The sequence below is a fragment of the Diabrotica undecimpunctata genome, chromosome 3 (genome assembly GCF_040954645.1).
Source record: "Diabrotica undecimpunctata isolate CICGRU chromosome 3, icDiaUnde3, whole genome shotgun sequence".
NCBI classification, from domain to species: Eukaryota; Metazoa; Arthropoda; class Insecta; order Coleoptera; family Chrysomelidae; genus Diabrotica; species Diabrotica undecimpunctata.
In genome coordinates, this window is record NC_092805.1 from 33,508,236 (window position 1) to 33,522,630 (window position 14,395).

The following is a 14,395-nucleotide window of genomic DNA, read 5'->3' on the forward strand; positions in this document are numbered from 1 at the left end:
CCTGCCAGTCCTACCCGAAGATCAAAATGACATAATTACCCACACATTACCTAGAAAAATAAGTGTTGATTAGGGATTAGGAAAAGCTCACCAAGAAAATGTCCTGGTCTGGATAAAAAAACAGGGTTCTGAAGTACAAATATACCATATTCAGATAAAGGCTCTTCCCAAACCGATGTAAGGAAACCAAATTAATCACGATATTAAAGCCTGGAAAATGACATATTTCCGCAACACTAAGGCCGATTAGGTTACTTTCAACAGTCAACAAGATAGCATAAAAAATCCAATCCAAACTCCAAACGGATATAGATAGGCTAGAAATAATTCCTGGAGCACAATTCGGCTTCAGAGCTAAACAGTCCAGCTAACCATAAGTACTCAGACTAACCGAGTTTAACGACAATCAACAGACAGTAGCAGCCATCCTGGATGTAAGCAAAGCCTTTAACGGAGTGTGTCAAAAGAAATTATCATTCAAAATGAGAGTATATGGATACAGCATGGCCATGACTAAACTCATCACCTCGTACTTAGGGGCGACAGGAAGATTAGAGTCCCGATAGGACAAGTCCTGTCTAAACACGGACCCCCGGATATCATATACACAGCAGACGTTTAAAAGAACACCCAGAACACTACTCAGTAAATACTCAGACCGCACTGCAATACTCGCAAAACACAGAGACCTTGATATAGCTGTAAGAAATCTACAGACAGCACTGGAGATAATAGAAAGATGGAATATCTAATGAAAAATAGCTATAAATCCAGAGAAGACATCAAGAAAAGATAGTTATTGACGCGAGACTGTCCAGAAGAACATCTAATACTACTTAATATACAAAACCAATATGTAAATAACTACTGGAATGAACAGCTACGAAAAATACTAATTAGTCTTCGTGGAAAGCCACAAAAAAATCAAAAAATCAAAAAACCTCAACAGCATATACCATCTATTCAAAAACAGTGCTGAATGGGCAAGAACTGGCACCAAAAAAGCCAAAATATTTAAAGATAATCTCACTGAACTATTTAAACTCCACCAATGGAACACACCTATGGAACATCAACAAAAAAGGTCTGATTGCATTCAAGCACCTATCAAATGGACTTATCACTTAGGAGTGTTACGATTACAAAAAATTATTATTTAATAAAAGAAATAAATCCCAAGAAAAGCCCTGGTTACCTAATAACCGATAAAACTATACAAAAACTACCTTTTATAGCCATAATCAACCCAGCATTAAGTTTAAACTACTTCCACTATCCCTGGAAATTGGTCAAATAATAACAATAAGGAAACCTGGGAAAAACCCAGAAAAACTAAACTCGTATTCGCTCCGTGCGTGACCATGGTAGGGGTACTTTGAAACGATGCCAGCGTGCGCAGCGGCGAAATGTGACAAAATTGGACCTACCTTTTTACGCATAAATTTTATCAAAAATGTGTGCAAATACATATTGCGCATTTAATTGTGCTTATAGCAAAAATAGTAAGTGTAGTTTTTATAGGTTTCCAAAGATTACATATAAATTAGAGAAAAGAAAAAGATGGATCCGTGCTATTACTATGAAAAAGTAAATATCACATAACTTCATTTTTATGCAATTGAAATAGGAAAAATTGAAATAATTTACCTTAAATGATATTTTATAAGGCTTCAAGCTAACTGCAGAGTGGCTGATGACTTTAGCTTTTATATCATAACTTTTACTATTACTGTTTTTAAATATATGCTCTTTCACGTGAAAAACTTGATTTACCAGTACTAGATTTTTCCCTTTCTTTTCCGTTTATGGTTGAAAAGATATATTATGATGAATTTTGAGAAACCCAGTTTTTAATACTACATTTTTATTTTGTACATAAACTGAAAAAATATAATTAAAAAGTTAATTATTAATAATTGTCAATTTCGCATGTATTTAACAATGTCAAACATATGTCGTATGTTTAACCTGAAAATTGGTAGATCCAAAACTGTCAGATGAAGGCGGAAGGTGTCGCGTCAGTCACGCACGGAGCGATGCTAGTAAGTATGTTGCCAATTTTGTCAAAACTACTAGAGAAAGTTAAGCCAAAAGAGATGAGCAGCTGATGGAGAAAATCAATGAAAGAAAACTTATACCTGACCATCAATTTGGTTTCTGAAACAAACATGGCACTGTGGAATAGATTCATTGTGATCTAGAACAAATCAGCAATGACCTAGAAGGCAAAAAATACTAAAGTAAAGTATTTGATAAAGTATAGCATAAAGCCTTACTTTAAAAAATAAAACAAAACTTACCACACCTTTCTATAAAATGATCAAATCTTATCTGGTATGCGAAACTTTCATGTCAAAATAAACGCAACCGTCTTTGAAATTTTTCCTATCTCTGCTGGAGTATCACAAGGAAGCAAACTGAGGTAAACTGTTGCTTGTACCTTGTACATTGTACTTGCTATTTACTGCCGATCTACCTGTAACCAAATCAAAGCTGGTTGTAACCTATGCTGATGACACTGTTATTATGGCATCATATACCTGGTCTCAAGCTGCCTCTAGAAGCTTACACACGGCTCTCAACAAAATACAAAATTGGTTATACATCTGGCGTAAGAAAGGAAATGCCAGTAAATCTGTTCATGTAACATTTACTATGAAACGAGAGAACTGTCCACCAGTCACACTTAATGGACTTCAGCATCAACATTCCGACCACGTTAAACACTTATGGATGCATCTGAACCGTAGTTTAACAATGCAGAACCACACCTTCGCTAAAAGAAAACACTTAAGTTTTAAACTGAAACAGTATTATTGGCCCATAGGAAAAAAATCACAGCTCACCCTCGAAAACAAACACCTCCTATACTAAACTATTACAACACCGATTTGGACTTATCGTACTCAACTATGGAGTACTGCCAGCAACTCAAACATAGACATCATCAAAAGATACCAAAACAAGATACTACGCATACTAGTGAACGCTCGATGGTATGTATCCAGCCGCATAATTCATAGGTATCTTAATGTCGTCTCCAGTGTAATTAATAAACGTAGGAAAATGTGGAAACTTGGTGTGTGTAAGTTTCCATGTTTATTAATTGTTCTAACTATTGCGCAATATGGTGTAATATTGCGTAGTTAGCCGGTACGCTCTTATTGTGGCATTGTCTTAAAGAGACAATGCCTTTATGGTTTTATTGGTGGTGGAAATAAAACACAGTCTTTCTAAGAAGAAAAAAACTCAGCTTCAGAGTCTTAGAAAGTTTGCAGAGCCCTTCGAGCAAAGTGCTCTAGGGAGCTACCCTACACGGGTAAAACCATGCACTAGACACTACTGACTTGAGATCCGAAAATGTCCCATATTTAGAGATAAATTAACTTTTATATGAAACTTTTTCATTTCTCAACCAATTAAATTTAATTATAAGTTTCAGAAGGAAGGGCGATGCACATCGAGGTGCGTGATTGGTGGCACCTGATGACATTAACATTCCGAGTGTTTAAGAAGTGATCAAAAAGTTTAGAGTATCCTATCGGGAACGAGCAAAATCACACCCAAACAAACCGACAAGTGATCTAATAAACTTACCAAAAGAAAGTAAAATACTCGAAAGATTAAAACCATCTGTTTAATTTGGCTGTATTTTTTAGGTTAGCACAAATCTTATATTGCACTACTCACTAGAATACTCCCTAACAGTTATTTTAAAAGGCTTACCTAATTTATAAATTAGGTAAACTGATTGTCAATGCAGAAAAATTGTGAGAATAAATTTTTAAAAAAGAAAATTACATATAATTTAAAATATTGAAATAAACTTTTATTAAAAACGGTTTCTGCAAATGTGCAGACCTACTAAAAAGTGTATTTCTACTGTTTGCTACTCCTATATATATATATATATATATATATATATATATATATATATATATATAAATACTTACATATCCTACAAGGACCAAAACACTAACTATTAGATATTTACTTTCCATTTTCTGTTACTACCTTTTCAAAATAACTTGCATTATCCAAGAAACTAAGTCTATATAGGTTTATATAATTTGCAGTTGCTAATGATATTTTAATAAACACCATTTACAAACGCAGTTTGGTGTGCACTTTTAATTGATTTATTACAAAATATCAATTGCAGATATTTGAATTGGCATAATTTCTATATAATTTTATACAAATAATAAAAATAATTCGATATAATTTTGTTAATTGAGTATTATTATTGTAATTCTTTTTTTTTTCATATGCTTTATTTATAAAAGCTTGATTCGTTCTTTTAATATATATATATATATATATATATATATATATATATATATATATATATATATATATATATACACTTCTCCAAGAAATTACCGCACCACTTTGAAACATTAAAATATTTTATTAGCGTTAAAAAAATTTCCATTGTAATGTTATATTTTGTAAGCCCTTTGTATATGCTATTCGTACACTCTATATTTCTTGACTGTGTTTTATCGCAATAGTTTTTTTGCAACAAAACAATAAGAAGCAAAAAATGTACTAATTCTATAAATATACTAATGTCCAAGTGTTCACGAATTTTATTCGGCTACTGTTTAATTGTTGATTATTGTTAATTGTGTTTATTATGGAGCTTCAATCATGTAATTTAAGCTGAGATGAATGTGCCCAAGCAGTGTTACCAAAGAATTGGTCGTCAGTTTAATGTGTCCCACACATCCGTATCACGGGTGTTAGAAAGATTCCTCGAAACAGGGGATCATACTCGCAGACCAGGGCAAGGACGAAACCGGGTAACTACACCTATTCAAGATCGATTTTTAAGAATTTCTGCTCTTCGACAATGTTTTGTAACACATCGAAGTCTAAAAATTTAGCTTCGAGACGTGCATGCTATACAAATTAGTACTGAAACTGTTCGCCAGCGACTTAGCGAATACAACTTAACACCTAGGATTGCCGTCCGAGGTCCTCTATTAACTGAAGAGCATCGAAGGGGAGACTACATTTTGCCAGACAACACATTCATTGTTTAGAGGCTGACTGGGAACGAGTGCTATTTACTGATGAATCCGTTCGTGTGTTGCGACGACTCAACGAACGATATGCTCAGTGTAACTTCTCACACACCACATTTTTTGGTGGAGGATCGTTATGGTGTGGGGTGGTATTTCTTTGATTGCACGTACGGACCTAGTGGTCATACAAAATGGAACTGCTAGAGCTGAAAGGTACATATTGGAGATCCTGGAGCAACATGTAGTACCATTCGCTCCTTATATCGGTGAAAATTTCTTACTAATGCAAGATAATGCCAGACCTCACGCTTCTCAGATCGTCAAAAATTATCTAGACGAGGTAGAAATTAACACTATGGAATGGCCAGCACAAAGTTCGGATTTAAATCCGATTGAAAATCTCTGAGATATTCTTGGTAGGCGAATAAGAGCGACACCGGTCCAACCAAACAACTTACAGGAAGTGGGAGAGAGGCTGATCCAGATTTGGAGAGAACTAGACTAAAATAAAATACGGCAATTAATTTTAAGTATGGGCCAACGATGTGAGGCTGTTATACGTAGTAGAGGTGAAAATACTCGTTATTAAGACTTTTTTCATACTTTAGTTTACTTTTCTTATCATTATTTTTTTAGAATTTTTTTTCTTCTATACTTTAACATTTTCTGATGATTAGACAAATTGTTATAATTACTAATAAAATGTAGAATAAATCTGATGAAGTTTTATTTTTTATTCTTTACCTGTTTACAAATAAAATTGATTTATTGAAGTGGTGCGTTAATTTCTTGATATATATATATATATATATATATATATATATATATATATATATATATATTATATATATATATATATATGTATATATATATATATATATATATACAGAAATATTATATTGAATTAAATTCATAATAACGTAAATAACAGGAACGACATTTAAGGTTACAAGCCGAAAGTAGTTATTTTACAATTTTATTTTATTAATATTTTATTTTTTTGAGGAAGATTATTTAAAATTGCTTATAAAGAGGAAGAAGAATAAGAAAATAAAATATAACTTTTTTTTTTTTTTTTTTGGCAATCGGGCTAAGTGCCCATCCAGCCAGCAGCAAATGTGTAATAAAATTCACTTAAATTAACCTATTCTAACTAAACTAAATACACTACAATTCTGGAAATTAAAAGAAGACTACGATGGGAGAGGAACTAGGATTACTTTTCGCACCTAGGGGTCATTCAAGGTGACTCACAGACAGAAAGTGTAGACCACGGAAAGTATAGGTAAAAAGGTAAAATATTTGGCTAATTTGGTAATAGATTATGTCTTGTAAAGATGGTAACACTAGATTTTTGAGGCGTTAAAGAAAAACCTAACGATTCAAATTTCAAAGTAGTTAGTTGTATATGTGACGTGAGCTCAGTTATGCCTACTTCTAATTTTTTATTAGTGTTATAAACGACAAAATCATCAGCATACTGTATAATATTATAATTATATTTTTCCTCGTGTATTTCTTTTGTAAAAACATTAAACAAAAGGGGAGAAATGACGGAGCCCTGTGGTAAACCTGTGGATGATCGTCTGGGACCTATTACAGAATTGTTATTTGACCTTACATAAACTTTTCTTTGTGTTAAAAGATTGCATAAGACATAACACACTCTCGCAGGGACATCTGCCTGAAGCAATTTTTCTCTTAACATAATGATATTAACTGCATCGTAGGCACCTTTTATATCGAGAAATGCAGCACCTAAGTAATAGTTATTTGAAAAACATAACTGAATGTCTGTTGTTAAATAAGAAACTGCGTCAATAGTACTAAACCCCTTTTTAAAACCAAATTGTTCCAACGGAAAAAAGGCAGTGCTAGTCAAATGAAATTCTAACCGGTGTTTAATAATCCGTTCAAAAGTTTTCATAACACAGGACAACAAGGAAATAGGCCGGTAAGACTCTGCAAGGTTGGGATTTTTGTGTGGTTTGGGGATTGGTACAACTAAAACATTTTTCCACTCCTCAATGACAGCGTTATATAACCAAATATCGTTAAAAATTTCCAAAAGAAATAATTTACCGACAGTTGGTAAATTCCACAACATATCGTATGTAACTTGATCCATACCTGGAGCTGTGTTACTGGTAATTTTTAATGCAAATTGTAGTTCCGTAAATTTCAAAGGATAATTAAATATATCATTTTGAACATCTGCATTATCTATTAAATCCTTTACTTCCTGATCTGCTGAACATGGTGTGATATTTTGCAAAAAAGTTTCTATCCAGTCATAGTTACTACATTTAGGCTTAGGTGCGGGAATTCTTTGCATTTTTTTTGCCTGTTGCCATATTTCCTTAGACGGAGTATTTTTGTTAAGTTTAGCGCAGTAGTTAATCCAGTAACTCTTAGCCTTGTTTTTTAAAAATTTTTTTGATGTTGCCATTTTTTCTTTAACCTGTATATAATTTTCTATATTACTATTGTTGATATAATTATTTAAAGCTTCTTTTCTATAACGAACGACTTTATCACATTCATCATCCCACCAAGGAGGTGGTGACAGTTTAGCTCTTTTACAAGGTTTATTGATTGGAATTGAACATGTAGCAGCATATTCAATGCCTTGCATGAAATATTTATATTTATCATTTACATTTAGTAGTTGCGGTTTATTACTAAAATATAAAATGCACATTCGTTCGTATTCCATCCAGTTAGCTTTTCTAGTGTTCCATTTGGTTTTTGGTTGTATTGTGTTGCTAAACTGTTCCCTCAATATACTAAGTTTCATAAGAATGAGAAAATGATCTGATCCAAGAGTATCTGTTACCACCGTCCAGTTAGTTTTATCCGCGATATCTGGAGATACTAGTGTTAAATCGACAGAAGAATTTTGACCCGACCGAGATATTTTTGTAGGTGACCCATCATTTAAAATTACCAGGTTATTTTGATTTAATGCATTTACCATATTTTTCCCAGATTGATTGATTTTATATGTGCCCCATAGGTCATGGTGCGCATTAAAATCTCCTCCAATTATTGATGTACCATTTATATCATTAAAAAGATTGGAAAAGTTTTGTACAGTAACTGAAACATTTGGAGGACAATATACAGAAACACAATTAATAGATAAGTTTTTAGAAATAAAAATTTCTGCTGCACAGACTTGCATACCATCTACTACATTATTAAGAAATACTTCTTTGAAGCTGATATTATTTTTTATAAGAATAGCGACACCCGTCATACCATCTATCCTATCCTTTCGCACAATAGAATATCCATAAAATGTATAAGTTACTTTTGGTTTAAACCATGTTTCTGATAAAAGAGCAATATCAACATCATAATCTGATAATATTTTTACTAAGCTATGTTTATTGGATACAGCGGAACGTGCGTTCCACTGACAAATTTTTAATTGGTTAAGATTAGAATGTGTCGTCATCATCAGGTATACTTTCATTACAATTAAACGCAATATTTTTAATAAAATTTACATCGATGGCTGAGAGTTCTTCAAAAGATTTTACTTCACTTAGTACTTTCTGAAAGACCGTGAAAAATCCTTTAATAAATTCATCTGACATATCAGATTCAAAATTTTCTCTTGGTGGTACATTAATAGGTTTATCGGGTCCAAAATTAAATGGGAACATTGGAGGGGGATTTGATATTTGAATGGGAGATGTGGCTTTTCGCTTTCTGTTAACTGACTCGATTTGATTTAAAGCGTTGTGATTTCGCTCAGTTTGTAAGGTAATAGAATTAGTTGACTGCGATGAAAAAGGTTGTCTAGGATTTTTAATATTAGGCCTTCGTGTGGGCAAAGGGGGAAACTCTTCCTCTGATAAATAAGATAAAGCTTGAAATTTATTGTTAACTTTTAATGTTGATGCATATGATGTTTTATTTAAATTTCTTGCTTCCGTAAAAGTTAAATTCTCCTCAGCCATTTTCTTTTTTATTTCACTTTGTTTTATATATGTTGGACAAGATTTAGAGATAGATTTATGTGAATTTGTTTTACAATAAATACAACAATTATCCTGTGGATCCCGACATGAATGAGTTTCATCTTTTGTTTTACCACAGTTTATGCAAAGAGCCACTGTGTTACGACACTGCTTCGCTACGTGACCATATTTAAGACACCGGTAACATTGTGTAACACCGTGAATATAAGGTTCAACTGGACAAGATACAGAATTAATAAAAATGTTTGAGGGTAACATGTTACGCTCGAATGTAACTATGACTGTTTGTCGAGGGACAAATATTGTTTCTCCATCAGAAATAATCTTTCGCTTGATTCTCCGAATCTCAGTAATAGTTACCGCAGATAGAAAATTTGTAAAAAGATATTGCTCATCAAAAGAAGTATCAACATTCTTAACAACACCCTTCCTCGATAATAAATTATTTGGAATATAAGCAATTAAATTTTCTTTTTTCAATTGATCATTAGCCACTAGTTTATTGGCGTCTTTAATTGTTTTTAATTGAACCCTAATTCTGTTTTTGCCTACTCTATCAATTCTTACAATATTTTGAATATTTAATTTTTTATGTAAAATATGACCGACTGCCATAGGATGTAATTTACCTATATTTTGATTATTGGTATTTTCAATAAATACGTAGACAAAATCTGAATACAGGTTTGGTTTTTGTAGATTGAAAACCTTACTTTTTTGCTTGCTATCTAAAGGTGTGTCCTTATCTTTATCACTTGTATTTTTACCATCTTGACTGTTGGTTGTCGTGGTGTTAAACGTAACCATATCTACGCTAGCTCCTCCATCATCCACTGTTCCACCCTTGTCCAGGGGTGGTTCATCGTCCATTTTTTCAGCTTATCACCCACTAATTAATTTATTTATTGCACTTAATAAAATATTTTATGTTTTATAAATCTAGATAATTTTATCAAAATATCAAATTTGGTTCGAATCACCTAAAATACCTATTAAGCGATAATTAGATTTTAATGAGAATTCGATGAATGTTAATTATTATTTAGCAAAGAAAATTATTTTTAACACATCCGCACTCCACAGAGGTTAAAATAAGACTGAAAAAAAAAAAAAAAAAAATATAACTTTAATACGCCGAAATTTATTGGGATACTCCGTATATTTCAAAATAATTTTTAAATGTAGCTTTTATCAACTTAAAAACTAATAATTTAAAATTATGCTAAGCGCTAATAATTATTAAGCGCTAATAAATATTTATGTAATGTTAAACAATAGTAAAATTTAACTATTTTTATTAGACCTATAATAATTATATACCTATATCTGTCAATTAAATAAACAAGTATTTATAATGCATTATTTTGTATTCAACTATACATATCCTTTTATTAGTGAAATTAATTAACTACAACTTCACAGTGCTGAATACGGCTCTAATTAGAATGAATCATATATCGACAATCTAATAGCAACACGTGCCTGAGAGTTTTGGCAACACTGGTTTCCATAAGCGCAATGTTATTTTCCTAACTGGAAACAAAGTGTAGGTTTTTTGCTACTATTAGGGTCAAATTAATATTGTTGATAACATTATGTAGTAGTAGTTGTTTCGAAACAGTGGAAAGTATTAATTAACGCTGAAACTTGTCGAAATCAATAAAAACTCCGGTTCAGTTATTTTAAAAATAAGTTACTCATCTTTCCTTTCTTTCTTACCCTGATATAACTGAAGAAAAATTTGAAATCGAGTCTACCTGCTAACAAGGTAAGATTTACATACATATAATTACAGTCCAAGCCAAAATTTTTACACCAAATAGTAAAAGACAGTATGAGTCGGAACAGGTTTAACAAAATCAAACAAAATTTAAATCTTTCTGATATTTTAAATCTAAATAAACATGCCAAAATCAGACGTTTTATTAATATAATAAACAATTTAAGCATACAGCAAAACACGAATTGATGATAAAATACCTACAAGAGTTCTGATTGGACGATAAGGATATAAGAATTATCGCCAATCTGTATTGGAACCAGACAGCAACAGTACGTCTTCAAAATTTCAACAAAATTTATACGTAGAAAAGCCTTCGCAGAAGCAGTGGCAGACTCTAATAAGGGTATTAAAGTTAACGGCATATTTATCAATAACATCAGGTATGCCGATGATACAGCCATAGTGGCAGATAACATCGAAGATCTTCAATGCCTTTTAAATGATCTAACTCTTGCAAGTGAAGCTCGGGGTTTGAAAATAAATATCAAGAAGACAAAAACAATGATTATAAGTAGGAATGATTGCCCCAACGCAAAGATATATGTTTCTGGTGAAGAAATCGAACAGGTCAGGCAATTTAAATACTTGGGTTGTTTGCTGAACGAGGGTTATGACCCCGAGAATGAAATAAAGAACAGAGTTGAACAAGCCAGAAATGCTTTTTTGAGGCGTTTATTGCTAATGTTTTTCAAACTCTTGTCGAAAAAAACCTGGACAGTAACGAAGCCTTACATGAAACGGCAACTTTGACTAAAAAACTATTATTCACAGTCAGAAAAATTGTAAGTGATCCTATTATACTAAGATTAATAAGACGGGATAACAGTATTTCTCGGAAGCTCGATCGTGCAGATGAAGACCTTATTCATCGCAAAGTGTATGCCTTGTATGAAGAACAAATTGTACCCACACTAGATATATTAGTTGACAGGCTTCACGTCGACAACACTGAAATTAAGTGCGGTAGAACAACTGTTTGGAAGTGTTTGCAACGTATAGGGTTTAAATACAAAAAAGTAGATAAAAGACAGGTACTTATGGAATCCAATCGTTTACGGATATGGCGAATGGAATATTTAAACAAAATTAAACAGTATCGTCGAGAGAATCGACCTATTATTTTTTTAGATGAAACGTGATTTGATACTCTCGATACGCCATCTAAAGGTTGGGTAGATAATAGTCAATCTTGTTCAATAAAAGCGCCTTCTAATAGAGGAAAAGAATAACAATATTCCATCCTGGATCAGTCAATGCATGGGTTCCAAATGCCTTATCTGTATCAGCTAAAAACATCAGTGATTCATGTCTCAATTACCATGACAACACAACTTCAGATATATTTGAAGACTAATTCAAAAATAAGTTAATACCCAACATACCCCCTAATAGTGTTGGAGTTATGGACAATGCAACATATCATAGCAGGCAATTAAATAAAATTCCCAGTTCAAGCGATACGAAAATAACAATACAGAATTACTTGTATTATTTATTTTCACATAGATAATACTAAGAAGGATTTATTGGACATTTTAAAAAGTTTCGCATTGAAAAAGAATACTTTTGTAATAATTATGCCGAAAATATGGGTCATACGATTTTAAGACTTCCACCATATTACTGTGTATTTAACCAAATCGAACATATCTGGCATCAACTTAAGTCAAGAATGCGAAGAAATAATACTTCGCCACATTTAAATGCATCTGTCCTGCATTTAATTGAAAAGAAAGTACTCAAAATTGATGCGAATAGTTGAAAAAATGTAGTCTCACATATCATGAAAGCTAAGAATTCATATTTTTCTACATATAATATACAAAATATTATCACCAATTTAAAAGACGACAGTGATAGTGACACAGAATTAACATAATATCTATGTGATGTAATATTTATACTCGTTTTGTGTGTGTGTGTGTGTGTGTGTGTTTTGTGTTTTATTGGCAATGGTTTTCACAACCAACTGGCCAGTCAATTTCATAATGATTTTTTTAGACTATAACTTATCACTAACTCAAGGGAGTAATATGTAGGGTCTGTGTTAAGTAAATGTCTTGTTACTTTAGTAAAGTCGACGTCATTATCTTTACAAAGAGACGCTAATTGTATCCGAACGTCTGCGGCCCCTCAGGTGAGTACCGATTTACTCGTTTTAAAAGGTTCATATTTATTCATGTTGACTTGTTATGTTTAACTTTTCCGTTTCATGTCTGAAAAAGTTGGCAAAAAATAATAAATTTCTTTATTAATAATTTTACGAAAAAAAATTATTCTTCACTAAAGGTTGTGCATCACATAAAATTATTAATCAATAATCTTATAAAATATTAAGTGGTAGATAGGGGAAATCATAATTATTAATTAATACTGAAGTAGAAAGTGATTTTAAACTTAGATATACAAGAAAATGTTATTTTAAAATGTTTATAGGTATTAAAAATTATGTCCAAGTTTAGATCCATGGCTTTCTAATAATTAAATAATACATTTAAAGTAAAAAGTAAATAAAAAAATACTTTTGCATTTGTTGATTTTGTATATTGAATAAGTTATCAGTTTATGTATTTTTTCCCTTAATTATCTAGATATTTATTTAAATTAAATATGTAACGTAAATGCCAAATAAAATATAAAATTCGTTAAGCCGGCCGTTTTTACTATTTACCTGAAGAGGCAAATCTCTTTATGGCGTCGACTTTATCAGCGGCCGCGGGATACTTTTAAATTCTGCATAAGTCAGTTCTTATAATTGTGAATAAAGTTTACCATGGTGCTCGCTAGCTTCAAGCGAGAGGATACTCTATTCAGTACAGTTGTGAGAGTTGTGTAATGCATTTAGTTCCGATGCTATATTGAACTGCGCACGTTATACAAGTTGTCACAAATCTTCAGATTAGATTCAATTTTAAAATATTTTATTTCTAGGGTAAATAAAAAATATTTGTGTAATTTATAATTGGGAGTGATCTACTGGTTATGTTTTCTGTATAATTGATTGATATAAACTTATTTTTTTACAGATTTTTCTAATAATGAGTTTTGAAAAGCAACACGCTTATCTTGAAAAGCTTCATGCGAAGTTTCTCTCTGATTCTGAATCAGAAGTTAAACCTGACGATGACGATGCTAGTTTGAAAGGAGATTTCGGAGAGATCCAGGACCACGACACCGATATGGAAGAAAAAATTGAAGAGCCAATCTCAGAAGTCTTGGATGTTCCACAAAGAGTGCCGCATTTTAGTGATAAGGATGGAACAACTAAATGGAAGAAACATGTGGGAAACCGCCGAATACGAACTCGCAGTGACAATTTAATTAAGGTAAAAATTTCTAAAGTAACTAGGGAAGTACAAGATATGAAAAGCGCATCAATGATTTGGAATTGTTTTTTTACTGAAGAAATTTTGCAAACCATTGTAGACAACACGAATATCTTTATTGGACTGTGTTCTTACAATCTCAGTTATAAATCTGCAAAGAAAATATATATTTTAGAACTTAGGGCGCTATTGGGTCTTTTATATATAGCTGGGGTAACCAAAAATAATCACATAAATGCAAAAGATCTCCTTAGGACAAACGGCTCA